This window comes from Triturus cristatus, chromosome 3_2 (genome assembly GCF_964204655.1).
Source record: "Triturus cristatus chromosome 3_2, aTriCri1.1, whole genome shotgun sequence".
NCBI lineage: Eukaryota > Metazoa > Chordata > Amphibia > Caudata > Salamandridae > Triturus > Triturus cristatus.
The window spans coordinates 245,501,584-245,527,507 of NC_140584.1; positions in this window are offsets into that span (position 1 = coordinate 245,501,584).

Consider the following 25,924-nt stretch of genomic DNA (forward strand, 5'->3'; position numbering starts at 1 on the left):
GTTTTACTGATAAAATTGTATAGCACACAAATGTTAATGTGTGGAAATGAGGATTTAGTGGATATCTGTTATTTGTGCATCACCAAGTAAAGTGTTGTGATTTGTTTGGATCGCATTAAAATCTTGTTTCCCATCACACATTATAACAATATGTGCTTCATTTTTGCTTTCCTAACTGTTTTTTATTTTAGATATGTCTTAATTAGTATTTTCAACTTTTCAGTATGGCATACATACAGGTATTGCTGATACAAAATGTCTTATACTCAGTACAGAAAGTGTATCTTGAAGCACATAAGCACATCAATAAAACTTTAATTATACAACTTGAACTTAGAGTTCTGTCTTAGTTCCCTTATTCAACATGGTGTACTGGCACGGTTTTACCTCCTAATAATATTTCCTGTTTTGAAGTAGCATTATATACTCTGGGGAGTGACACCTGTCTGTGCATCTAGTAACCATATCTTAATTATACTGGTAAACAAAATGTCCTATTCACTGGGAAACAAGTCAACTTAGTGTTGTCCAGTGCTACCACCAATTTTTGCTGCCATGAAGGGGGGAGGGTTGGGTTTGCCCTGGCAGGGTAGTATCTCACTTTCAATGCCTACTCACCATTTCCCATTCATGTTTTCACAGAGGTGCCACTATCATTTTCTGTGCTCTTTTCTGTGTCATCTTGCGACCCCCTAATGTTCAGCATCTCTGGAGTTTCAAGCCCTCAATATTTCTGTCCATAGTTCTGCTATGGGACATCGATGGAGACCCCTGGCTTCCTTTCTTTCTACAGCCTGTTCGTCTGCTCTGGCCCAGGTGTCTACATTCTTTTCCCATAGCAATACTGGGGGCCTTTTGGTGCTTTCCAGGTCATAGCTATTTGTTTGCGTGCCAAAACTAGGGCTAGATCTACAAACCGGGAGCCTGCTGTTTTAGCTTTTGGTCTGGAGATCAAGTCTAGGAGTGCTGGGAGTGCTCGAGCCAATGTCGTATTGATCTGATTCAGTACTGTGCCCCAGAATTCCTGTAATTTCGTACACCCCCACGTCATATGTATAAATCCTATGTCTTGTTGTCCACATCTGGGGCACCGCTGTGCTCTCCCCATGCATTACGTTCATTCTGTGGGGTGTGAGGTAGACCATATGAACATAGTTCAATTGAATGAGTTTTAACACAGCATTCCTGGATATATGTTTCAGACTCTGTAGTATTTTGGAACATTCATTATCTCGCAAATTCCTCCCCACTGCCCGTTCCATCTGTCCCGTAACCATTCCAAGGGTGTCTTCACCATCCCAATCAGTGCTTTGTAGTGCCACTTAACTAAGTGCCTAGCCGATCCCAGCATAACTAATACTTGTAGCCTTTCATGTGTCGGTGGTTCCTGCTAGGTGCTTCCCCAGAGGTTTTTGAACATTTTCATCACTGAATAGCTAGGTGAGAATCTGACCCATTGGCAGGTCATAGTGGGCCAGGAAGTCCTCCAGGGGGAATAGTTCTCCACTCTAGTAGCAGTCTCCCACCAACATAACCCCAGCCTCTGCCCAGCTGGACATTTGCATCCTCGAAAAAGGGATAGGCGGTGTCCCTTGTGGATGGAGCATATAGTGGCATTCCCACTGTACGTCGTCGGGATCTCCCCCAACTATACAATGCCGCTTGTAACAGCACCCATGGACTCGGGATGTTCACTGAGGGGTGTAGAAGCGCAGCTATCAGCTGCCTCTGATTGATAATTGGCAGCGTAGTATTTTAGAGGTCCAGGTTCCACCCATCTAACCACTGGGCCAGCCATTGCAGCTGGGCTGGCAAGTACTATAACTCGAACTCTGGGCCCCCAATCCTCCCTCCTCTTTGGTCCTCTGCAGCACGGCTAGTGATACTCTGTTTCTGCCCCATCTCATATCAGTTCCCGTAATAGCCTGTAAGGATGGCGAACCATGAGGGCGGCATTACAACTGGCAAGTTCACAAAGTAATATAGCAATCTGGAAAGCATGATCATTTTAGCCAGTGCGATTCAAGCCATCACAGGAAGTTTTAACGAGCACCAGAATGGCAAACACATCCAGAGGGACTGCATAACTGGATTCAAATTCCATTACCGCAGATCATCCACATCATGAAATATTTGTATTTCTAGATATTTAAAGGAGCGGGTGCTCAGTTCAGATAAGCTGGGCGTTGTGACTCTTGTTTTATTCAATCCTAGGCCCACCAAGGCTGCGTATTTCTCCTTGAGGGTCAATGCTTGTTCTACTCCCCTGCTACCATCTCCCAGCTATAATATTAAATCATCTGCATGAAGAAAGATAATATGGTCTCTCTCCCCCATACGCATTCTATGGGGTCGTCCCTTTTGCTTGAACAATTCCGCTAAGGGCTCAATAGCTAGAGTGAATAGGAGAGGGGATAGTGGGCACCCTTGCCTGGTGCCTCTGTAGATGTTATATGATTGTGATATCACCCCTCTATTTTCATCCGAGCTGTTGGGTGAGAATATAGTAGTGTAACCCATTTTATCCAGCCCCATTTTAGCCATTGTAGCACACTAGAAATCCCATCTGACCGAGTCGAAGGACTTTTCCAGCTCACTCGACATGACAAGAGCTTCTTGGAATCAGCCCTTATCTGGGTGATGCATAATATGGAATAGTCTAGATATATTGGCAGATGTGGCCTTCGTCGGGATGATTCATTCTGATCTCCATGGACAAGGTTTATCATGTGGGGTAGTAGTCTTGACGCTAAGACCTTACTCAGGATTTTAAAGTCAGTACTCACATGAAGAGCGGTCGGAACTCAGACACTTGTGCCCATAGTTGCTTTGACTTTGGAAGGGGACTTACCAAGGCATCACTAGTAGAGGCCGGCAGTGCATCCCTATCCAGGGACTCTGCATATAGTGTTTCAAGTTTTGGAGTCAGAGTTTGAGTCAATGCCGAGTAAAACTCAGACGGCAGACCATCTGGTCCTGGCACTTTGCTGGTGGCCATTTCTCTGAGGGCCTCTTGTATTTCGTGGGCCGTTACTGGACCTCCCAACCCTGTCCTCAAGTGAGGATCTAGTGTCCTCAGTGGCAAGGGCACCAGGAACTCACATATATCCTCCACAGGTTGTGGGTTCAGGGCCTTATAGAGTTTCTCATAGTATGTACTAAATGCTTTGTTTATACTTCTGGAGGAGTATAGTATATCCCCCTCTGTGTTCGCAATTTGTGTAATGGTGGATCCTCTAGTGTCAGTCTGTACTAGCCATGCGAGTAGTCTACCTCCCTTGCCCCCCTCTTGATGCACTCTAGTGTGGTATTCATGTGGGTCTAGGCCCCTCAGCCGCTCCAACGCCCTATTGTATTGCCTTCTTGTGTTGTCCACTGTCTATGTGTTTCTGCATCGCTCAACCGTTTAAGACCCTGATCATGTAGGGCGGGCTCCAATTGGGTAAATTCTGTCAACAGTTCCTTTCACAAGACCACCAACTGTCCCAAGCAGTGCCCAGTTACCACCAACGTAAATGCTTCCAATTCTACAGCCCTAGTTTCAGTCAAGCCCTGGTTGAGCAGGAAATATTCAGTGACCATCATAGATAAGGAATTTCTGAAGTATTCATCAAACAAAAGGGTGGGTTTGAGGCGCCATGTAGGGGTTACTGTTGGTTTCGTCAAAGCGCAGATTGTGGTCTGAAAAAGTGCGCCCCAGGTATTCTGTGTGAGTTGCCGTTGGAGCTAGTTGATTGGAACAAATAAACAGGTTAAGTCGGGTGTGGAGGTTGTATAAGTGTGGGTACTAAGATGAATCATGCATCAATCGGTGATGTACTTTCCAAAAGTCGATACGTTCCCACTGTGCCAACCACTCTCTAAATCCCTGTGCCAGCTTGGAAACCAATGTGCAGCGCAGTGGGGGGGGGGGGGTTGATCTGTCTGGGTCAACTTTCTCCACACAATTAAAGTCCCCACCGAAAAACAAATCGGTCACATTCAGGAAGGAAAGGGATGTAGACAGCTTCCTCAATAAGTTAAGTTGGTCATGGTTTGGGGCATATATACTCTCCCGTGTGATTTCTCTTCCTGATATTCTACCCTGCACCAATACAAATATGCCCTATGGATCTATGTGTGTGCATTGCATCTCAAATGGTATGCCAGCTCTAATCCATATCAGGGTGCCCCTGGAGAAAGCGGAATAGGAGGTTGCGTATAGTTGTCCCCGCCCCCTACACCAAAGCCTGATCCCTTCCTCTACAGTCAAGTGAGTCTCCTGCAGCATGACTATATACGTGCCCCTCCTAGTGACATAGCTGTGTATTTTATGGTGCTTGGTGGGCAACCCCATTCCCCTTACATTCCAGGATATCACTTTAATCTCTTGGTGTGAGTGTTTTATAGCCAGCTCAGGCATATTTTAGAGTACCTCTGTTCTCCCTCCCCTCCCATCCTCTTTCCCCCAATGCAATATAGGTACAAGAACCACTGGACAGACACTAAACCCCTTAAACAAGAAACTCCCCATCTCTAGGGCAGTTTCACAATGGCTTGTCACCCAAACCTTTAAAGAGAAGAGAAAGTGATAAAGGTAGGTGACGTCTGCCCACAGCATGGTAGAGACAAACTGGTTGTGGGTGTGGCACTAGATAAGACTGTGCATCTCCTGTCTCCACCCAGGTTCAAGGTACTACAGCAGCAGACTTGTGGCACCCAGGCAGCCCAGCACCATACTTTGAAATCACCCCTATAACTTGATCATGTTTCAAGTCTGTTGTTCCCACCACATTCAGGTTGCCCCCACCCAGCAATCTCTATTTCACCTGCCTCCCCACTAACGGGGAAGTCCATGTTTTGTCCCCATTCCCCAGCTTATCAACTAGCTTTACCTGTCCCACAGATCACCTTCATATTATGTCCTCTAAGGAACCAGGAGTCACTACCGGAAGTAGTATATCATTCTTTGCTGATGCCCCCGAGTCTGAGCGACCAGTTCCGTGTTCTGAGGATGCCGCAGCTTCACCTTCTGCTAGAGGTGTCAATAGTACCTCTGACACAGTGCTGCTTGTTGTCCGAGCGCTCACTGAGATGAGCTAGGCTTTTGCACAGTGATTCGTCGGGTAGATGTTCGCAGCCACCTCCGTTTCGGTATAGTAGCTGCCATCATGTCTTTCCGCGGTCTTGGAGACTGTGCGTCTGTCTTGTAGCTTTCCAGCCATGTACATACCTTCTCCAGGGAGTCATAAAAGTTTGCCTTTCCGTCCACCTGTATTCCAAGCTGGGACGGTAACTGCAGGGAATATTGTATACCTTCTGCTCATAGTGCATCTACCTCTTCCATTTCAGTAATTATGGTGCCCTGGAAGAGTTCTCCTCTGTTCGGCATACCTCTCCCCTGTTTTGGTCTGGGTTTGCCCATCTTGCCCACTAATATGCAGATTACAGCTCGCTCTTCAGTGCCTAATTAGCTGCAAAGTTAGGCTCATCTTAGGAAAACTTTACCGTAGGAAGACTATACTGCTCCTAGACCAGGCCCTCACAGCACAGTCCCATTCCCAGCAAGGTCTTTTGGGGTCCAGTGCAACATATGATTATATATGTCGATCCAACTATGTTCATGAATGTCTTTGCTCTATACATGTTTTCCCGTACTTGGTATTGCTGGTCGGAGTCAGTCAGTTAATTTCTCTTTCCTGGTCTGGAGCCAGTGGCAGCCACTAACTTAAATTTACCAAAGGTGCACGGGGAGCTCAGTGCTTTATATGCTTTGTGGTTGCTCGAGCCAATCAGATTCACCATATGTGTGGTACTGTCTGGGGCCACCAGATCCGACTACCCGTTCATTCAAAGCTCTTAGGGTTTATCCATCCGGATCACAACAGGCCATAGCCATTATCCTCTGGGGGCCCGATTAGCCCCAGACGACTCCCCAGACAAACCCCAGGTCCCTATATTCTGTGGGGTGAGCAGTCCCAAGTGTAGAGGGCCTCCTTCAGTCCTGTCCACCCCACAAAAATGACCATTGCCATCTGCATCGTCCCAGAGGTACGTTGGGAATCCAGGTGGGTAGGCCCCTGTTCTCCCACGCCAGGTGTTATCACTCTACCTCGCCTTGCGGTTCCTACTTGGGGCGACACAGTGGCCCCACCTCCAATCTCCTACTATCTCCCGGGCCTGGAAGTGGGGCTCTACTTACCAATACTGCTGTTGTCTTTTATTGCCTCTGTCTCCCTGTCGTCAGCCCAATGGTCCGGAGGCGTCTTCATCAAGGGCGCCTTTGGGCACGGCTGCCACCCAGGCTGCTTGCGACACAGGCCCAGTCCCTGTTCCTCTCACAGCCACTGAGAGGACCAGGTGATCGCACTCAGGTATCGGCTTTCATATGTAAATTCCAGGCTGCTCGCCCGGGTGCTGCAGTCTCTGCAATTCTCCTGGTCACTGGTTGTATTTTCTCACTGCCCCGCCCTCGCCTGGACCTTCGGGTATGGGGCCTCATCAAGCCAGAACTTATGGTGGACGTGCTTCTTTACACCTCATTCTGGCCCCAGACCAGGAAGCAGCTCCTCCTGCACCGCCAAAGCTTCTTTTTGGCAGCCCCCAGGTCCCACCTTTCATTCGCAGCGACTCCCTCAGCTCTCTTCGCCTCTTGCGATGATGGACCGTCGAATCTGTGGCGCCATCCCTCAAGCGCCTCTTCTTCTGCCCTCTGCTCCATTAGTCTGTGGCACAGGTCCCGGCGGTACTCCTGTTGAGTCTTGGGCAAGGCCGGGAGTATACCCCCAGACATGGCCACCCATTCACAGGACCTGCATCTCCCCATGTGGCGTTGGTCCCTAGCTCCGGTCACGCCAAGCAGACCCGGGTGGCTGCACCGGCAGTAATTTGTCAGGCTTTCCCTGGGGTCTGCCCGAGTCTCGAGCCCTCTGCTGTCTTTAGGGGACCGAAACCAGCTGGCAGGCTGGTACGATTGCGGGTGGGGGCGGCTGCGCCAATGATGTTTTCAGGATTCTATACCTGGGTTAAGACGGAGCTCTTCACGGAGCGTCCGCTCCGGCCACCTTCTTGGTCATGCCTCCTGGCTTTCCTAACTGTTGATATTCTGAAACATGTTTGCAGTTCATTTATAGGAATTCACATGTTGTTGTGTGTTACAAAAAAAAGATGTCTGCTGCCTTTCCTTTTACACATCCTATACCCCAGCAAGATTTTCACATAGTTCACTTGAAAAACTCCTTTCACTGTGCAGTCAAAGAAAGAAAATTAAACACCAATTCCCATGTTAATAAGCTGCAATTTGTCAAAAGACCTATCTTGACATTTGAGTTCTGTCTTTGAAGCACAGCAAATGTGTCAAGATAAACACAAAATGTAAAGGCATCTTTATTTATTGCTCTTTGGTGACCCACCAGAAATTGGTCGTGAACCACAGTATTGGAAACACTAATCTATATACATAGAAGCCCAAATAAATTCTCCTTTGATTCTTTGACACCTCATATGCAATCTAAAATGAATACCTCTTACATGACAACTAGACATTGGCCTTGGTGCTCCATTCTCAAATTGTAAACATATATTGAAGAGATCCTACACTTCCTATCATCTTCCAATTCTCATCATCATGTTCCTGAAACCCTGGCCTATCACAAGGAACTGAAAAGAACTGTTGATCAACTCTCTGAGTTTTGAGACAATGATGATGTCCACTACGACAGCTGGCCAGAAAAATAATATTAACGCAATTTCAATTAAGTCCAATTCCTTACTGATCGGCTTATCACCCATGCTACACGACCAACAAGAGATATCATATCAAATGAAACAGCTGGAATGAGGATCCTTGCTTCAATCACTGTGCTTCTCAGTGACGAAAATCAGGGAGGGTTGGGGGGTAGTGGCAATGTCAATCAATCAATCAATCAATCATTACATTTGTAAAGCGCACTACATACCCGTGAGGGTCTCAAGGCGCTGGGGGTCTGCTACTGATTGAAGAGCTAGGTCTTGAGGAGTCTTCTGAAGGCCAGCAGGTCCTGGGTCTGACGTAGGATGGTAGGGAGCGTGTTCCAGGTTTTGGCGGCGAGGTAGGAGGATTTGCCGGCGGCGGTGGTTTTCCGGCTGCAAGGCACGGTGGCGAGGGCGAGGTTGGCAGATCGGAGGCTGCGGGTGGGGGTGTAGAAGCTGAGTCGGTCATTGAGGTATGCCGGTCCAGCGTTGTGTATGGCTTTGTGTGCGTGGATGAGGAGTTTGAAGGTGATCCTTTTGTCGACGGGGAGCCAGTGTAGGGCTCTTAGGTGGAGTGCGATGTGGCTGCGTCGGGGGACATCGAGGATCAGTCGTGCCGAGGCGTCCTGGATGCGTTGCAGCCTTCTCAGGAGCTTGGTTGTTGTTCCTGCGTAGAGGGCTTTCCCGTAGTCCAGTCTGCTGGTGACGAGGGCCTGGGTGACGGTTTTCCTTGTGTCGGAGGGGATCCATTTGAAGATCCTGCGGAGCATTCGGAGGGTGTTGAAGCAGGATGCGGAGATGGCGTTGACTTGCTTGGTCATGGAGAGGGCGGAGTCGAGGATGACCCTGTGGTTACGCGCGTGGTCGGTGGGTTCTGGGGCTGTTCCTAGCGAAGTAGGCCACCAGGAGTCGTCCCAGGCTGATGGGGTGGGGCCGAGGATGAGGACCTCTGTCTTGTCTGAATTCAGCTTCAGCCTGCTGTCCTTCATCCATTCAGCGACGGCCTTCATACCTCTGTGGAGGTTGGTTTTGGCGGTGTGGGGGTCTTCGGTGAGAGATATGATCAGCTGGGTGTCATCGGCATCGGCATGTGTATGCTTGATGGACATGATGCATAACGTTCATTGATTACTAGTAGTAGTAATAGAGGAAATGCATGATGGTTGTGACAAATAAATATCTGGCTCAGACACATGAGGCAGAAACAGGTGTGGTCAGGTCTCCTTGCTGCCATGCACATCCACTTGATACGGATAGTTGAGGCACAGTAACATAACATAAGATAATATAACATAACTTAACTTATCCTAGCATAATTATAATTACATAATGAATAAAACATGCATTTGTTGAGCATAAAATTCATACTCAGGAGGTCTCTTCTTGCTACTAAAAAATAACAGATATTATTGGTACCCAACTAAATTGTATTTGCATCTTAGTGAGAGAGTCCTGTCTCCTTCTGTGTCCATATCGGTGAACACCTTGAGACATGTAGGGTGCTTCAGCCTTTAGTGTAGAGGCTGTATCAGCTTCAATCATTGATTTCTTCCCACTCTACTGTATGGTCCCTTCATGTCTGTCAAACCAGTGTTAGCTTCCTGCATCTGAGACTGTCTGTTAGATCTGGCATCCTTGGCGTGGGTTCCCCTGACATTTTTGCCTTCTACTTCCTATTTTGCTGACTTTGTTTTTGGTGGATTTAGGACTTTGGGAACTTTACCACTGCTAATCAGTGCTAAAGTGCATGTGCCCCCTGCTTTAAACATGGTAACATTGGCTTGTCCACAATTGACATCTTCATTCTACTTATAAGTCCCTAGTAAAGTGCACTACATGTGCCCAGGGCATGTAAATTGAATGTTACTAGTGGGCCTGCAATACTGATTGTTCCACCCACTTCAGTAGCCAGTTAAACATGTCTCAGGCATGCTATTGCAGATCCTGCGTGTGTAAATTTAAACTGCTGTGTTGACCTGGCAAGGTAATCCTCTTACCCGGCTGTTAGACCTGGCATTTTTGGCGTGTTTTTCCCCTGTCTTTTTTGCTTCTGACCTCCTGTTTTTGACTGTCTGCTGCATTTCTCATATGCTGGTTTTAGAACTCTGGGCACTCTACCACTGCTGATCAGTGCTAAAGTGTAAGTGCCCCCTGTGTAAAATAAGACTCTGGTAAAGTGCACTGTGTGTGCGCAGGGCCTGTAATTCAAATGCTACCAGTGGGCCTGTAGCACTGATTGTGCCACCCATATGAGTAGCTCTGCAACCATCTCTCAGACCTGCCACTGCAGTGTCTGTGTGCGCAGTTTTGAACTGCCATGTTGACCTCGCATGTGCACCCACTTGTCAGACCCAAACCTTCCCTTTTATTACATGTAAGGCACCCCTAAAGTAGGCCCAAGGTAGTCCCATGGGCAGGTTGCAGTATATGTGGAAGGTAAGACATGTACTGGTGTGCTTTATATGTCCGAATGGTGAAATACAGCAAATTTAGTTTTTCACTATTGATAAGGCCTATCTCTCCCATAGGTTATCCTTGGAGCTGCCTTGCAACCTCTCACAAGTGTAACTTCCAATTGGGAAGAGATATAGATTTGGAGTGTGGTGTCCCGGAACTCACAATTTAAATATACATCTTTTAGTGAAGTTAGTTTTAAGATTGTGTGTTTGGAAAAAACAGTTTTAGAAAGTGGACAATTTCTTGCTTTACGATTCTGTGCCTCTGCCTTCTTGTGGGATCCATGTCTGAGGGAGGGTGATAGTTGGGCTGTTTCTGCATTTGCTATAGATAGTCACATAAAGGGAGCTGAGGTGTGCTCTGCATATCCTGATGGCCCATCACCAGGCTGATGGGTCTTTCTGAGCTAGAATGGTGGGAGGAGTTGTCACTGACACCGGAATAGGGCTGTGCCTGTTCTCACACAAAGCTGTCTCCTCCCCCCTGTAGTGTGCCTGGAGCCAGGTCAGGGACAGGCAGGGTGTGTGCACTACAAAGACTTTCCTTCAAACTTTGCCTACTTCAAAGGCAGAAACTGGTATAAGTAGTGGAGCTGTGACACCATAACTTGAGAACACTTCTGAACTAAGAGTGCATTCTGCCAAGAAGAAGAGCTGGAGAAGCTGTCAAGAGGGACTACCACTTTGCTGTGTGCTTTGCTGTGTTGGCCTGCTGCTTGCGGGTTCTTTCTTGGGCAGTAAAAGGACTGGACTTTGCTTTCTACATCCTGCTTGCCAAGATTCTCCAAAGGCTCGTGTGTGCTTGCCTCCTGTTAAGACTTCATCTGCGGCCCCTGAACTCCTCTGCTGGGAGTTTTGACCTGCCAAATAGTGCCAATTCCAGTTCTGGGCCCTTTGATGTAGCTTTTGTTGCAAAGAACCAAGAAAATCCATGCATGGACCTCCAGCGCCTGTTTTTCCTGACGCAGCACTGCGTGTAGTTAAAAACCAACACATCGCCGCGGTGTGGCCGAAGAATTGATGCGGTGCCTGCCGTGTAGCTGAAAGATCACCGCAACCCGAGCCCTGAGCTCTCTGTCACCGACGTCCGTGTTCTGGCTCAAACGCAGGCCCTGCTGTGCAGCTGAAGAAATCAACACAACACCTGCATTTTGGCTGGGAAATCGATGCTGTGCCTGTTTCGCCGCCGCTGCATTGACACAGCACATCCGGATTTTCCATGCATCGCACCTGTGAACCAAGTTCTTCATAGACATGGCCCAGCAGTAAGGAACCGAGGCTGCGTGTCCGGAGATCGATGCATTACCTTCCCTGACAATAAGGAACCACTGCATCACCTTCCCAGACAGTAAGGAACCAACATATCACATCCTCTGGGAGTAAGGAACCCATGCATCACTTTGCTTTTCCGGCACCTCACCTCCCCTGTGCCTGTATTTTAGACTTTAATTTTGACTATTCCCAGGTACTTTGTGATACAAGTGACACATTCATAGTTTCCAATGGACTGAACTATTTCAAACCTTTTAAAAGTGATTTGTGCATGTTGCATTTCTCATATGCTGGTTTTAGAACTCTGGGCACTCTACCACTGCTGATCAGTGCTAAAGTGTAAGTGCCCCCTGTGTAAAATAAGACTCTGGTAAAGTGCACTGTGTGTGCCCAGGGCCTGTAATTCAAATGCTACCAGTGGGCCTGTAGCACTGATTGTGCCACCCATATGAGTAGCTCTGCAACCATCTCTCAGACCTGCCACTGCAGTGTCTGTGTGCACAGTTTTGAACTGCCATGTTGATCTAGCATGTGCACCCACTTGTCAGACCCAAACCTTCCCTTTTATTACATGTAAGGCACCCCTAAAGTAGGCCCAAGGTAGTCCCATGGGCAGGTTGCAGTATATGTGGAAGGTAAGACATGTACTGGTGTGCTTTATATGTCCCAATGGTGAAATACAGCAAATTTAGTTTTTCACTATTGATAAGGCCTATCTCTCCCATAGGTTATCCTTGGAGCTGCCTTGCAACCTCTCACAAGTGTAACTTCCAATTGGGAAGAGATATAGATTTGGAGTGTGGAGTCCCGGAACTCACAATTTAAATATACATCTTTTAGTGAAGTTCGTTTTAAGATTGTGTGTTTGGAAAAAACAGTTTTAGAAAGTGGACAATTTCTTGATTTACGATTCTGTGCCTCTGCCTTCTTGTGGGATCCATGTCTGAGGGAGGGTGATAGTTGGGCTGTTTCTGCATTCGCTATAGATAGTCACATAAAGGGAGCTGAGGTGTGCTCTGCATATCCTGATGGCCCATCACCAGGCTGATGGGTCTTTCTGAGCTAGAATGGTGGGAGGAGTTGTCACTGACACCTGAATAGGGCTGTGCCTGTTCTCACACAAAGCTGTCTCCTCCCCCCTGTAGTGTGCCTGGAGCCAGGTCAGGGACAGGCAGGGTACGTGCACTACAAAGATTTTCCTTCAAACTTTGCCTACTTCAAAGGCAGAAACTGGTATAAGTAGTGGAGCTGTGACACCATAACTTGAGAACACTTCTGAACTAAGAGTGCATTCTGCCAAGAAGAAGAGCTGGAGAAGCTGTCAAGAGGGACTACCACTTTGCTGTGTGCTTTGCTGTGTTGGCCTGCTGCTTGCGGGTTCTTTCTTGGGCAGTAAAAGGACTGGACTTTGCTTTCTACATCCTGCTTGCCAAGATTCTCCAAAGGCTCGTGTGTGCTTGCCTCCTGTTAAGACTTCATCTGCGGCCCCTGAACTCCTCTGCTGGGAGTTTTGACCTGCCAAATAGTGCCAATTCCAGTTCTGGGTCCTTTGATGTATCTTTTGTTGCAAAGAACCAAGAAAATCCATGCATGGACCTCCAGCGCCTGTTTTTCCTGACGCAGCACTGCGTGTAGTTAAAAACCAACACATCGCCGCGGTGTGGCCGAAGAATTGATGCGGTGCCTGCCGTGTAGCTGAAAGATCACCGCAACCCGAGCCCTGAGCTCTCTGTCACCGACGTCCGTGTTCTGGCTCAAACGCAGGCCCTGCTGTGCAGCTGAAGAAATCAACACAACACCTGCATTTTGGCTGGGAAATCGATGCTGTGCCTGTTTCGCCGCCGCTGCATTGACACAGCACATCCGGATTTTCCATGCATCGCACCTGTGAACCAAGTTCTTCATAGACATGGCCCAGCAGTAAGGAACCGAGGCTGCGTGTCCGGAGATCGATGCATTACCTTCCCTGACAATAAGGAACCACTGCATCACCTTCCCAGACAGTAAGGAACCAACATATCACATCCTCTGGGAGTAAGGAACCCATGCATCACTTTGCTTTTCCGGCACCTCACCTCCCCTGTGCCTGTATTTTAGACTTTAATTTTGACTATTCCCAGGTACTTTGTGATACAAGTGACACATTCATAGTTTCCAATGGACTGAACTATTTCAAACCTTTTAAAAGTGATTTGTGCATGTTGCATTTCTCATATGCTGGTTTTAGAACTCTGGGCACTCTACCACTGCTGATCAGTGCTAAAGTGTAAGTGCCCCCTGTGTAAAATAAGACTCTGGTAAAGTGCACTGTGTGTGCCCAGGGCCTGTAATTCAAATGCTACCAGTGGGCCCGTAGCACTGATTGTGCCACCCATATGAGTAGCTCTGCAACCATCTCTCAGACCTGCCACTGCAGTGTCTGTGTGCGCAGTTTTGAACTGCTATGTTGACCTAGCATGTGCACCCACTTGTCAGACCCAAACCTTCCCTTTTATTACATGTAAGGCACCCCTAAAGTAGGCCCAAGGTAGTCCCATGGGCAGGTTGCAGTATATGTGGAAGGTAAGACATGTACTGGTGTGCTTTATATGTCCCAATGGTGAAATACAGCAAATTTAGTTTTTCACTATTGATAAGGCCTATCTCTCCCATAGGTTATCCTTGGAGCTGCCTTGCAACCTCTCACAAGTGTAACTTCCAATTGGGAAGAGATATAGATTTGGAGTGTGGAGTCCCGGAACTCACAATTTAAATATACATCTTTTAGTGAAGTTAGTTTTAAGATTGTCTGTTTGGAAAAAACAGTTTTAGAAAGTGGACAATTTCTTGCTTTACGATTCTGTGCCTCTGCCTTCTTGTGGGATCCATGTCTGAGGGAGGGTGATAGTTGGGCTGTTTCTGCATTCGCTATAGATAGTCACATAAAGGGAGCTGAGGTGTGCTCTGCATATCCTGATGGCCCATCACCAGGCTGATGGGTCTTTCTGAGCTAGAATGGTGGGAGGAGTTGTCACTGACACCTGAATAGGGCTTTGCCTGTTCTCACACAAAGCTGTCTCCTCCCCCCTGTAGTGTGCCTGGAGCCAGGTCAGGGACAGGCAGGGTACGTGCACTACAAAGATTTTCCTTCAAACTTTGCCTACTTCAAAGGCAGAAACTGGTATAAGTAGTGGAGCTGTGACACCATAACTTGAGAACACTTCTGAACTAAGAGTGCATTCTGCCAAGAAGAAGAGCTGGAGAAGCTGTCAAGAGGGACTACCACTTTGCTGTGTGCTTTGCTGTGTTGGCCTGCTGCTTGCGGGTTCTTTCTTGGGCAGTAAAAGGACTGGACTTTGCTTTCTACATCCTGCTTGCCAAGATTCTCCAAAGGCTCGTGTGTGCTTGCCTCCTGTTAAGACTTCATCTGCGGCCCCTGAACTCCTCTGCTGGGAGTTTTGACCTGCCAAATAGTGCCAATTCCATTTCTGGGCCCTTTGAGGTAGCTTTTGTTGCAAAGAACCAAGAAAATCCATGCATGGACCTCCAGCGCCTGTTTTTCCTGACGCAGCACTGTGTGTAGTTAAAAACCAACACATCGCCGCGGTGTGGCCGAAGAATTGATGCGGTGCCTGCCGTGTAGCTGAAAGATCACCGCAACCCGAGTCCTGAGCTCTCTGTCACCGACGTCCGTGTTCTGGCTCAAACGCAGGCCCTGCCATGCAGCTGAAGAAATCAACACAACACCTGCATTTTGGCTGGGAAATCGATGCTGTGCCTGTTTCGCCGCCGCTGCATTGACACAGCACATCCGGATTTTCCATGCATCGCACCTGTGAACCAAGTTCTTCATAGACATGGCCCAGCAGTAAGGAACCGAGGCTGCGTGTCCGGAGATCGATGCATTACCTTCCCTGACAATAAGGAACCACTGCATCACCTTCCCAGACAGTAAGGAACCAACATATCACATCCTCTGGGAGTAAGGAACCCATGCATCACTTTGCTTTTCCGGCACCTCACCTCCCCAGTGCCTGTATTTTAGACTTTAATTTTGACTATTCCCAGGTACTTTGTGATACAAGTGACACATTCATAGTTTCCAATGGACTGAACTATTTCAAACCTTTTAAAAGTGATTTGTGCATGTTGCATTTCTCATATGCTGGTTGTAGAACTCTGGGCACTCTACCACTGCTGATCAGTGCTAAAGTGTAAGTGCCCCCTGTGTAAAATAAGACTCTGGTAAAGTGCACTGTGTGTGCCCAGGGCCTGTAATTCAAATGCTACCAGTGGGCCTGTAGCACTGATTGTGCCACCCATATGAGTAGCTCTGCAACCATCTCTCAGACCTGCCACTGCAGTGTCTGTGTGCGCAGTTTTGAACTGCTATGTTGACCTAGCATGTGCACCCACTTGTCAGACCCAAACCTTCCCTTTTATTACATGTAAGGCACCCCTAAAGTAGGCCCAAGGTAGTCCCATGGGCAGGTTGCAGTATATGTGGAAGGTAAGACATGTACTGGTGTGCTTTATATGTCCCAATGGTGAAATACAGCAAATTTAGTTTTTCACTATTGATAAGGCCTATCTCTCCCATAGGTTATCCTTGGAGCTGCCTTGCAACCTCTCACAAGTGTAACTTCCAATTGGGAAGAGATATAGATTTGGAGTGTGGGGTCCCGGAACTCACAATTTAAATATACATCTTTTAGTGAAGTTAGTTTTAAGATTGTGTGTTTGGAAAAAACAGTTTTAGAAAGTGGACAATTTCTTGCTTTACGATTCTGTGCCTCTGCCTTCTTGTGGGATCCATGTCTGAGGGAGGGTGATAGTTGGGCTGTTTCTGCATTCGCTATAGATAGTCACATAAAGGGAGCTGAGGTGTGCTCTGCATATCCTGATGGCCCATCACCAGGCTGATGGGTCTTTCAGAGCTAGAATGGTGGGAGGAGTTGTCACTGACACCTGAATAGGGCTGTGCCTGTTCTCACACAAAGCTGTCTCCTCCCCCCTGTAGTGTGCCTGGAGCCAGGTCAGGGACAGGCAGGGTATGTGCACTACAAAGACTTTCCTTCAAACTTTGCCTACTTCAAAGGCAGAAACTGGTATAAGTAGTGGAGCTGTGACACCATAACTTGAGAACACTTCTGAACTAAGAGTGCATTCTGCCAAGAAGAAGAGCTGGAGAAGCTGTCAAGAGGGACTACCACTTTGCTGTGTGCTTTGCTGTGTTGGCCTGCTGCTTGCGGGTTCTTTCTTGGGCAGTAAAAGGACTGGACTTTGCTTTCTACATCCTGCTTGCCAAGGTTCTCCAAAGGCTCGTGTGTGCTTGCCTCCTGTTAAGACTTCATCTGCAGCCCCTGAACTCCTCTGCTGGGAGTTTTGACCTGCCAAATAGTGCCAATTCCAGTTCTGGGCCCTTTGAGGTAGCTTTTGTTGCAAAGAACCAAGAAAATCCATGCATGGACCTCCAGCGCCTGTTTTTCCTGACGCAGCACTGTGTGTAGTTAAAAACCAACACATCGCCGCGGTGTGGCCGAAGAATTGATGCGGTGCCTGCCGTGTAGCTGAAAGATCACTGCAACCCGAGCCATGAGCTCTCTGTCACCGACGTCCGTGTTCTGGCTCAAATGCAGGCCCTGCTGTGCAGCTGAAGAAATCAACACAACACCTGCATTTTGGCTGGGAAATCGATGCTGTGCCTGTTTCGCCGCCGCTGCATTGACACAGCACATCCGGGTTTTCCATGCATCGCACCTGTGAACCAAGTTCTTCAGAGACATGGCCCAGCAGTAAGGAACCGAGGCTGCGTGTCCGGAGATCGATGCATTACCTTCCCTGACAGTAAGGAACCACTGCATCACCTTCCCAGACAGTAAGGAACCAACATATCACATCCTCTGGGAGTAAGGAACCCATGCATCACTTTGCTTTTCCGGCACCTCATCTCCCCTGTGCCTGTATTTTAGACTTTAATTTTGACTATTCCCAGGTACTTTGTGATACAAGTGACACATTCATAGTTTCCAATGAACTGAACTATTTCAAACCTTTTTAAAGTGATTTGTGCATGTTGGATTTTTTTTGTTTTGGTCTTGTTTTATTCAGATAATTATTAGTTATTTTTCTAAACTGGTGTGGTGTCCTTTTGTAGTGTTTTCAATGTGTTACTGTATGTTTTGTACAAATGCTTTACACATTACTTCTGAGATGCCAAGCTACCAAGGGGGTGACTCCCTTACCCTCACTAGAATAAGTGCCTACAAGTGCTTACTTAGACAGAGTGCAAAACTGTGCCAACTAGAGACTCCGAATTCTAACACAGTCCCAAACCTTCCGTTTTAATACATATAAGTCACCCCTAAAGTAGACTGTGGGCAGTCCACAGGGTGCAGTGTATTTAAAAAGGAGCAAACACAAGGAGATGAAGGACAGAGCGCTGAAACTTTTCAGACACTCACCCCAGTCACAGATCTAGGTTGAATCCATCACTGTTCTTTAGCTCACTTCGCCACCCCAGTTCAGACCCAGCCATTGGCAAATCAGTCTTGACCCTGTGCATCAGGGGAACAGTCCAGCCCGAACCACCAAGGCAAGTGTTCCCTGGACCAAAACCAAGCATCCTAGGATAGATATCAGGGTAACACCCCTCATCAGTCAGGCTAGCTTGAATCCAGTGGCAAAGTGAGAAAGGGACCCACGTCTGGGCATACCCTGCCAACTTAGGGCGAACAAAGCAAACACAAGGAAATGATGGATGGAGCGCTGAAACTCTTCAGACACTCACCCCCAATCACAGATCTGGGTTGAATCCATCATCGTTCTTTAGCTCACTTCGCCACCCCAGTTCAGACCCAGCTATATGCAAATCAGTCTTGACCCTGAGCCTCATGGGAACAGGGTCAAGTTAGAGAGGCTGTGTCTTGTCCCCCCACCAAGAGCTGCATACCCCCGGCAGTGAGTCTGGGGCCAGGGCAGGAAGTTCAAGGACTCTGTGTACTTGAAATGCCTCTCTTTGAAGGCTCCCCCTCTTCAAAGACACAACTGGGGGTAAGTACTGGATCTCTGACACCAGCAACTTCTTGACCTATGGATACTCTTGTTGAGCATGCTCCAGTCTTGGTGTCCTGGCTGAGTGACCCCTTTAATGGGTGAGACGCGCAGTCTTAAGACTGTGGGCTGTAGCACGAACGACTGCTCATTGTTCCAGAATACTGCCCACTTATCTAAATGGCATTCAGTGTTTTGGTGTCCGTCTGTCCCTGCTGTATCCTGCTTCGGCTGAGGTTGCTTGTCCCTGCTGTTCTCTGTTGAAGAGTCGGGTTTATTTGAATGCGTTGGGTCTGTCGTCTTCTAATCCCTCGCAAGTGTTTCCTGGAAGCCTGCTCTCCTGGAGATAAACAGAAGAGGAAGACATTACAAAAGTGGCAAACTCTTCAATGGGTAACGCGCTGCTGGCGCCCTATGTGTTAAAAATTGAGAAACTCATCTGATAATTTTTTTAAAGACTTTTGAAAACTTGCTTTAGATTGAGCAACAAATTGAAGCACCTGAAACAGAAAACAAACTGAGGCATTATAAATCTTATTGATTCAAATATGTTAGAAACATGAATGTTATTGATTTTTGTCATGAGTAAGCAACAGTATTTAACTTCAGTTGCATATCTTAAGTTGTTTAAGCGCTCAACTAGATATGCTGTTTTGGATGATGTAATTAATGTAATCTTTATTATCCAGAGCACGCTATGTTTTTGGAAATGTATTTTGTTTTCCAAAGAAGAATCTTTTATGAGAGAAATGAACATCTTAAAAAACGAGTTCAGTAAGAAGTCGTTAGAGAGTATATATAAAAGGTATGAGTTATTATTGTTAGATTAGCATACTATCCATATACGTGAGAAAGGAATTATAATAGGATTTACCATGTAGTTTCATATTGTAGATGCAGCAAGTACATTCCTGGAAATACTGGTGTCCCTGACAAAGGAGGAAGGGACGTTAGGTAATTAGAACAGATCAAATTCTAAAAATAGCTTACAACAGCATTAATTACTTTCAAAAAATGTTGTTGTAGTGATACACTGATGTTCACCAGTTTGTGTCCCTTCATCCCACTGGGTCAGGTAGGGTAGCGGAGTTTACCAGCTCTACACATTCATACACACAACACTCATTTGGGCCCATATACATTCATACACTCAATGAGCTAGTAAATATCCACTGGTCATCAATTTTCTTTTACCCTAGGAAACCTTTACACCAGTATTCTTACCATTCTTGTCTCCTGAGTAAATGCACGTTCAGAAAGATCTAGTAGTAGATTAGAATAGGGAGGAAATGATATATTGCATTTAGCTTTTATTCAAAGAACCACAGACTCAGAAGGAGTTTTGAAAGTTTATCTGAATTAATAATTTTGTGAGTCAAATAAGAATACACATAGACACATCAAGATTCTCCATCAGGAATAGTAGTTCAATTAGTTTATAATTCAATTCACATTAAGTAATCTCATATGATAACAGTACCTGAGGAGAGAAAGAACAGAGAGCAATATGAAGCACAACCCACAGAACTATATTTACCTAGAATGGTGTGAGGACCCCGACATCAGAGTGTCAAGGATTCAGAACCGGTTCAAGAGGGGGAAGTTGACCTCTTCTAGTGTAACAGCAGCGTTACACCCCTCTCTGGTACTACTCTCTCCAGATCGGGCTCGTCCGAACCCCTTCCTAGATGTGCCTCCTCGGTTGTTCTGCAAATTTCCCTTGTGTTGGATTCTTCAGTCAGATTGCAGCAAACTCGGGCAGCATCTCAGCCTAGCTTCGGCATCTCAGCATCAAGTGTGTCTAACTATCTAGAACTTACCTCTGTATTACCAATTCAAATGTATGATCCACCCCCAAATGTTTCAATTCCATGTACACCTGCAATTTGATTGGGCCAAGCAGTGGGGTGAGGACATCATACCATACTAAGTGCAATAATTTTCTTTAGTTCTATTATCTAGCTCCATGCCCCTTAATTTTAATACCCACAAGCTTTATTTCCACAAGTATTTCATATGTGGATCAATAAATCTGTAATACAATGTTTCAGTTTCTTCCTCTGGTAGGGTCAGGAGTTGATCTTCCCATGTCCTTGCTGGGCACAAGGATTGGCAGTCACCCAATGACTTCATTAGTTTCAGAACAAGGAGGTTGCGGGCATGCGTAGTTGTCGCAAAGGATAGGGACATCGGTCACCCTCCAAGGCCCAAATGCGAGCTATTAATAAAGTCAGAAAAGAACATGTTAGAATACAAAATTAAATGATTTCACTGTATACCACTTACTTCTACTCTAACCCCATTTACTTAATATTTCTTTTGTATTAATAGCTTAGTAAAACTTGCATAGATTAGTTTCAGCACAGTATGTGCGTTAGTGCGATAGTTACAAGCAGCCATATTAAAAGCTATTGCGCAGCTGCAAAGATTTTCCCCCCAAGCGACAGAAGACGTCATACTACGTAGATATAGTAGACGCATGCGCAGAAAAGTTCCCGCATTTTTGGTGGACATTTTAGGACACTCAAGTTATTCATTGGTGATGCACATAGAAAAGCTTCCCCTAGATACAATATGTAAAATGTGGTGCAAATTTAGTATTCACGAACAGGTTGGTTACAATGTTATAAGTTATTCGAGAGGAATGCATACGAGCACGTTTCTTTTTATACGAAACCTTGCTCCATCAGTACGTACGACTGACCCCCATGGCATATACGGAAGTCAGGAATTTTCAGTGTGACCATTTCACTCCTGCGAATAAAGTCTGGTCTGAGCATGACACTCTGGAAGGAAGAAGGACCTCAGTGCTGCTGAAAGGACTGCCACTCTGCTGGCCTTCTACTCTGAAAAAGCTGCTGTGATGACCTGATGCTTCCTGCCCTCTTGCCTAGGAGAGAAGAACTGGACCTGGGACCCATCTTCAACTCAGGACCCCAGAATGACTCAATCTGCTGGGCTCCTAATCTGAGCCTCAGTGACACAACAGGCTCACCACATCTCCTGTGCCGGTCTTCAACGAGCTCATGATCCCCAAGAGGTGCCTTTCAGGTGTTGGATCCTTGGAAGTGTTTTTTTGCTCCTGAAATTAAGCTGTTGGGCTCTTCATGAATGAGAACAGGCCAGTTCGCTCCGGAACATCGTCGCTCGCACAAAGATCCACCGCAAGTGTTCCAGTGTGACCACATATACCCGGTTCGCTCTTTCTGCTTTAAAGTATTTATTTACAGTTTATTCTTTAAAAATGCATAACTCTTGTTGTACTAATTGGATTTTGTTGTTTTATTCTTGTTTTTTGTATTAAATTAAGTTCTATTTTTCTGACCATGTAAATTTTGTGTTGTGTTTTCATTGGTTTACTGTTTGAAGTGTTGCACGAATACTTTACACATTGCCACTTAAGCTAAGCCTACCTGCTCTGTACCAAGCTACCAAGGAGTGAGAAGACTTACTTCAGCTTCTTGCCCTAGCAGGTGGCTAGCTTCTGTGGTCACACATGTATGCATACACTGGGCCTCTCTTTGTTCTCTTAGCATATCCTCCCAGGTCTCACTCCACTCTTGTTCAGCAGTGAGACAGCTTTAATGGTTAACTGTTTGGAGCTTTCACAATTCACCCAACAAGCTTTTTATGCAGTTGGCAAGGCCTGCCACTGCTCCAGGTTCCTCTTCTGTGTCCCAATCAAATACATTATTTCTGACTCCAAACACCTCTTCAAGAAAACTTCTTTAATTTGTATTAATGTCTGAAGTGACAGTAAAAAAGAGGATTTTTGGAAATCCTTCTACTTTCTCGCTGCACTGTTAATTTCAATCTAGCATTGACAATTCTATTAAAACGCAATTTAAAATCACATCTCATCATCTTTCATTGTTAAACTCCACTTGATCCTGTTCAGGGACATTAGACGATGCATTGAAATATCATCCCTCAGCCATGAAAATTTGAATGACTGTTCCGCGTCATGCACGAAATGTCTAAGGTTGTCTGGCAATGTCGCATTATGCCCCTTGACCTCGCAAAGAAATATGGCTGTATGACCAAGACAAAGTTAGATCAGTGGAGAAGGTCAGGGGGTTTGATGATATTTTCAATTAAATGAACGCATTATAAGTCCATCAATCTGTATTTTATTTGCAAGGCACAAAACCATTTAAAATTTACTATGAATCATTTTGAGAAGATGCGTTTTATGTTATTTAATAAACATCAGGTCTTAATCCGTGATGCAGCAGGGCCATGAAAAGCCATGAGCAGACCTACATGAACATGAAAGGCCCTGCAGAGGATGCTCTTTTAAGTTGAATCCATCATGCAAGTATAGTTTCACCGAAAGAGGTTAGTATTCATGTGAGCACCTCTGCTAGATCTGGATATTGTTTAGACAATTCAATGTTTTTATGAAACCCCTTAAAAATTAAACTTATCACGCTATTAGAGATCTCCACAGTTTTTTACTATCTATTTTGATATTAAAATAAATTACAATCCGTAGTTAATGTTTCAAAATAAATTACATATTTTCTGTACGTTTCCTGTCCAACTGCTATTTAGATAGCTAATATAATGTCACATGTTTGATGGGAAATTATTTCTCCCTTCGATCCACGTGTGACAAACTATATGGTTCATCATACAATTGTTAACTTTGTTGAACTGTTTTCTCCCCTGAAAAGTCTTCCATTTTCTTCTCTGGCTCACCATTGTTATATTTAATATAGTTTTACAATATCACTGTGAACAGAACTAGTTATTCTCTGATTACCATTATATAAAGCACACGGCCACCTTATAGGCCGATCAGCCCTATAAAAAACGCAACATACAAAAATATATTTGTTTGAATTTTTTTTGGTGCGTTCGAGGTGTGAAATATCCAAATCTTTCTAAATATTTAGGCGAGGAACTCTGTTGCCGACTTTACCCATAAAACAACATTGTAGGAAAGTATGTGGAAACATATTGAATGATACTAAATGTAAACCTGGAAATGTGTCCCATCACTCCACGTGGTAACTAGATTGTTATGACCCAATTCATAAATCCCAGCGTTAAATATTAAAAGATTCGCTTTTATGGATTAGTTCTAGATTTAGAGAAACTTTCTGGCTTTTCATAGACTTGCAAAGGATCCACAGAATACTCCAGGAAATCTGTCACAGTTATATATTTCCAAGAGCCTTCCTATGTATGAAATGTAACCATGTGGTTTTCTATGAATGAAAAATCTGGTTCAAATGTGTTTTAGCACCTATAACGCTCCACAGGAATTATATTTCCTCCTAGAGCAGGTCTTTCCTGTGCATCCCCATTGGACTTTGGCATTTTCTGTGCCCTTTTTCACTCTGAAAACCTACTTACTTGGGTGATAAAATGAACAGGCATTTCTATGATGCTACACTAGTTTTAAAGTTTAAGTGAGTATCCTTAAACGTATAGATATGGAATGTTACCAATTTTGAAGAATAGCCCATGAAAATGACCTACTGTTATCCATAAACATGCACATGCTTCAGTTACTTACCAGTAATTCCATTCCACTGAATCCATGCTTCATCATTCCTGTCATTATGTCTGTGAGGTGAGTCTAATGCACTAGCTAGGCACCATGTTGCCTACTCTCTTTCTAGCGAAATCTTTATATGGGTGTACAACCCAGTGTAATATAATTAAAATATTACCCACTTCTTCATGGCATCCATTATGTCTATATGTAATATCAAAGCAAATTACTGATATGGGTCCTCCATCTCTATTCCCATGCATAGAGAAGCACACCAAATCATACATGAGCACCAACTGTGCAGCACTGTATAAAAGAGCAGTTCCCAAGGGCTCTCAATAGCATGAATTGCAGCAGAGGAGAGAGGGCCCCAAATCCAAAATATCAAGACCTTTCCCTCCACACAGAGGTGATAAAGACTGGCCGTGTTAGCAAGATCTGCTCATTGCAGCCCTGCAAATTATGAACAGAGTGGCACCCCTAGCCGACATCCAGGATGCTGACGTGACAATAGCGTCTATGAACACCTTCAGGATATGAAACCTGACCTACAGAATAAGCCATAGAGCTAACTAAAATTACCCACTGATTCAAACTAAGAACGGATGACTGCAATCACTTTCTAGAAGGGCAAAATTTAGAAACAGAGACTCAGCCCATGTAAAAGAAGATTCCCTCTCATAACACAGCACTCCTCGGATCCAGAGCAAGATGCAGAACAGCTTCAACAGTAAAAGGGTCAGGAATAAACTCACACAAAACTATTTCAAGCTTGAAATAGACAGGGGTGTCGACTATGGGAACAAAGAAGGATCTACACAGCAGCAGTAGTCAGTCAGGGAAATCTATATGAAAGAACACAAAGCCTACAATTGTTATGTTATGTTATCTATTTTTCTAGAGCGCTCGATTACCAAAAAAGGCGTCTTGGTGCTGGCTGAGATAGCAGGAAATGCAACTACAGGAATAGAATTAGCATGATGAACAAAACATGTTTTCAGGACTTTTCTTCGAAGCCAGAAGGATGGGCATGGCTTTGATATACATGGGAAGGCAATTTGGCTGAGGCTGAGTGTAACGAGCTGTCTGGTTTACATCAAGTAAAGCTCCTCCTCTGCAAATCAGGACCTTGTCCGTGCATTGCTTTCTACACAGAACACAGTGCTTTGAAAATGACCCTATGTCTGACAGCGAGTCAATTAAGTTTCTTGTCAAGCTTTGAGACAGAATGGTATTTAGTCATTTTGAAAACCACACGGGCTACAGCATTCTGCAAGGTTTGCAGCTTACTGAGAACATTCTGGTGAGCATTCAAATACAGCCAATTGCAATAGTCAATCTTCGATGAGACTAGCGAGGTCACCACCGTAAGGAGAAGAATCTTCCTAATCAGCTTCAGAGTTGAGAAGGCGGCTGAGGTCACTGCCTTGACCTGATCAACATATGCCAATTTGTCATTTAGGAAAACTCCCAGATTCTTGGTGGACCTGACTGGAAAGGGGAGTTATCCACGTTTGGGCAGCCAGCATTCTGGGGATAGAGAAGAGGGCTGGGCCCCAAACAGCAACACCTCTGTCTTTCTGGAATTGAGTTTGAGGCAATTTGTGATATATTCACAAGCAGTCGCAGGATCTCGCAGCAACTCCTGTGTCCTCTGTAGCCAGCGAGACAACAATTTGTGAATCGTCGGCTTAGGACGTCAAGACAAACTCGAACAATTTTATGAATTCAGCCAAGGGTGTGACATATATATTGAAAAGAGATGGACTAATCGAGGAGTCCTGAGGGACCCCGCAGGATAGAGAGTAAGAGGGAAAGGTAAAGTCACCTATTCGTACCGAATGCTCACGGCCGGAGAGAAACTAATTCAGCAACTCCCAAGTTGTTCCGGTCACCCCAATCCTGCCAAAACGCTCCATCAGCATCCCATGTTGAACAGTATCAATGGCTG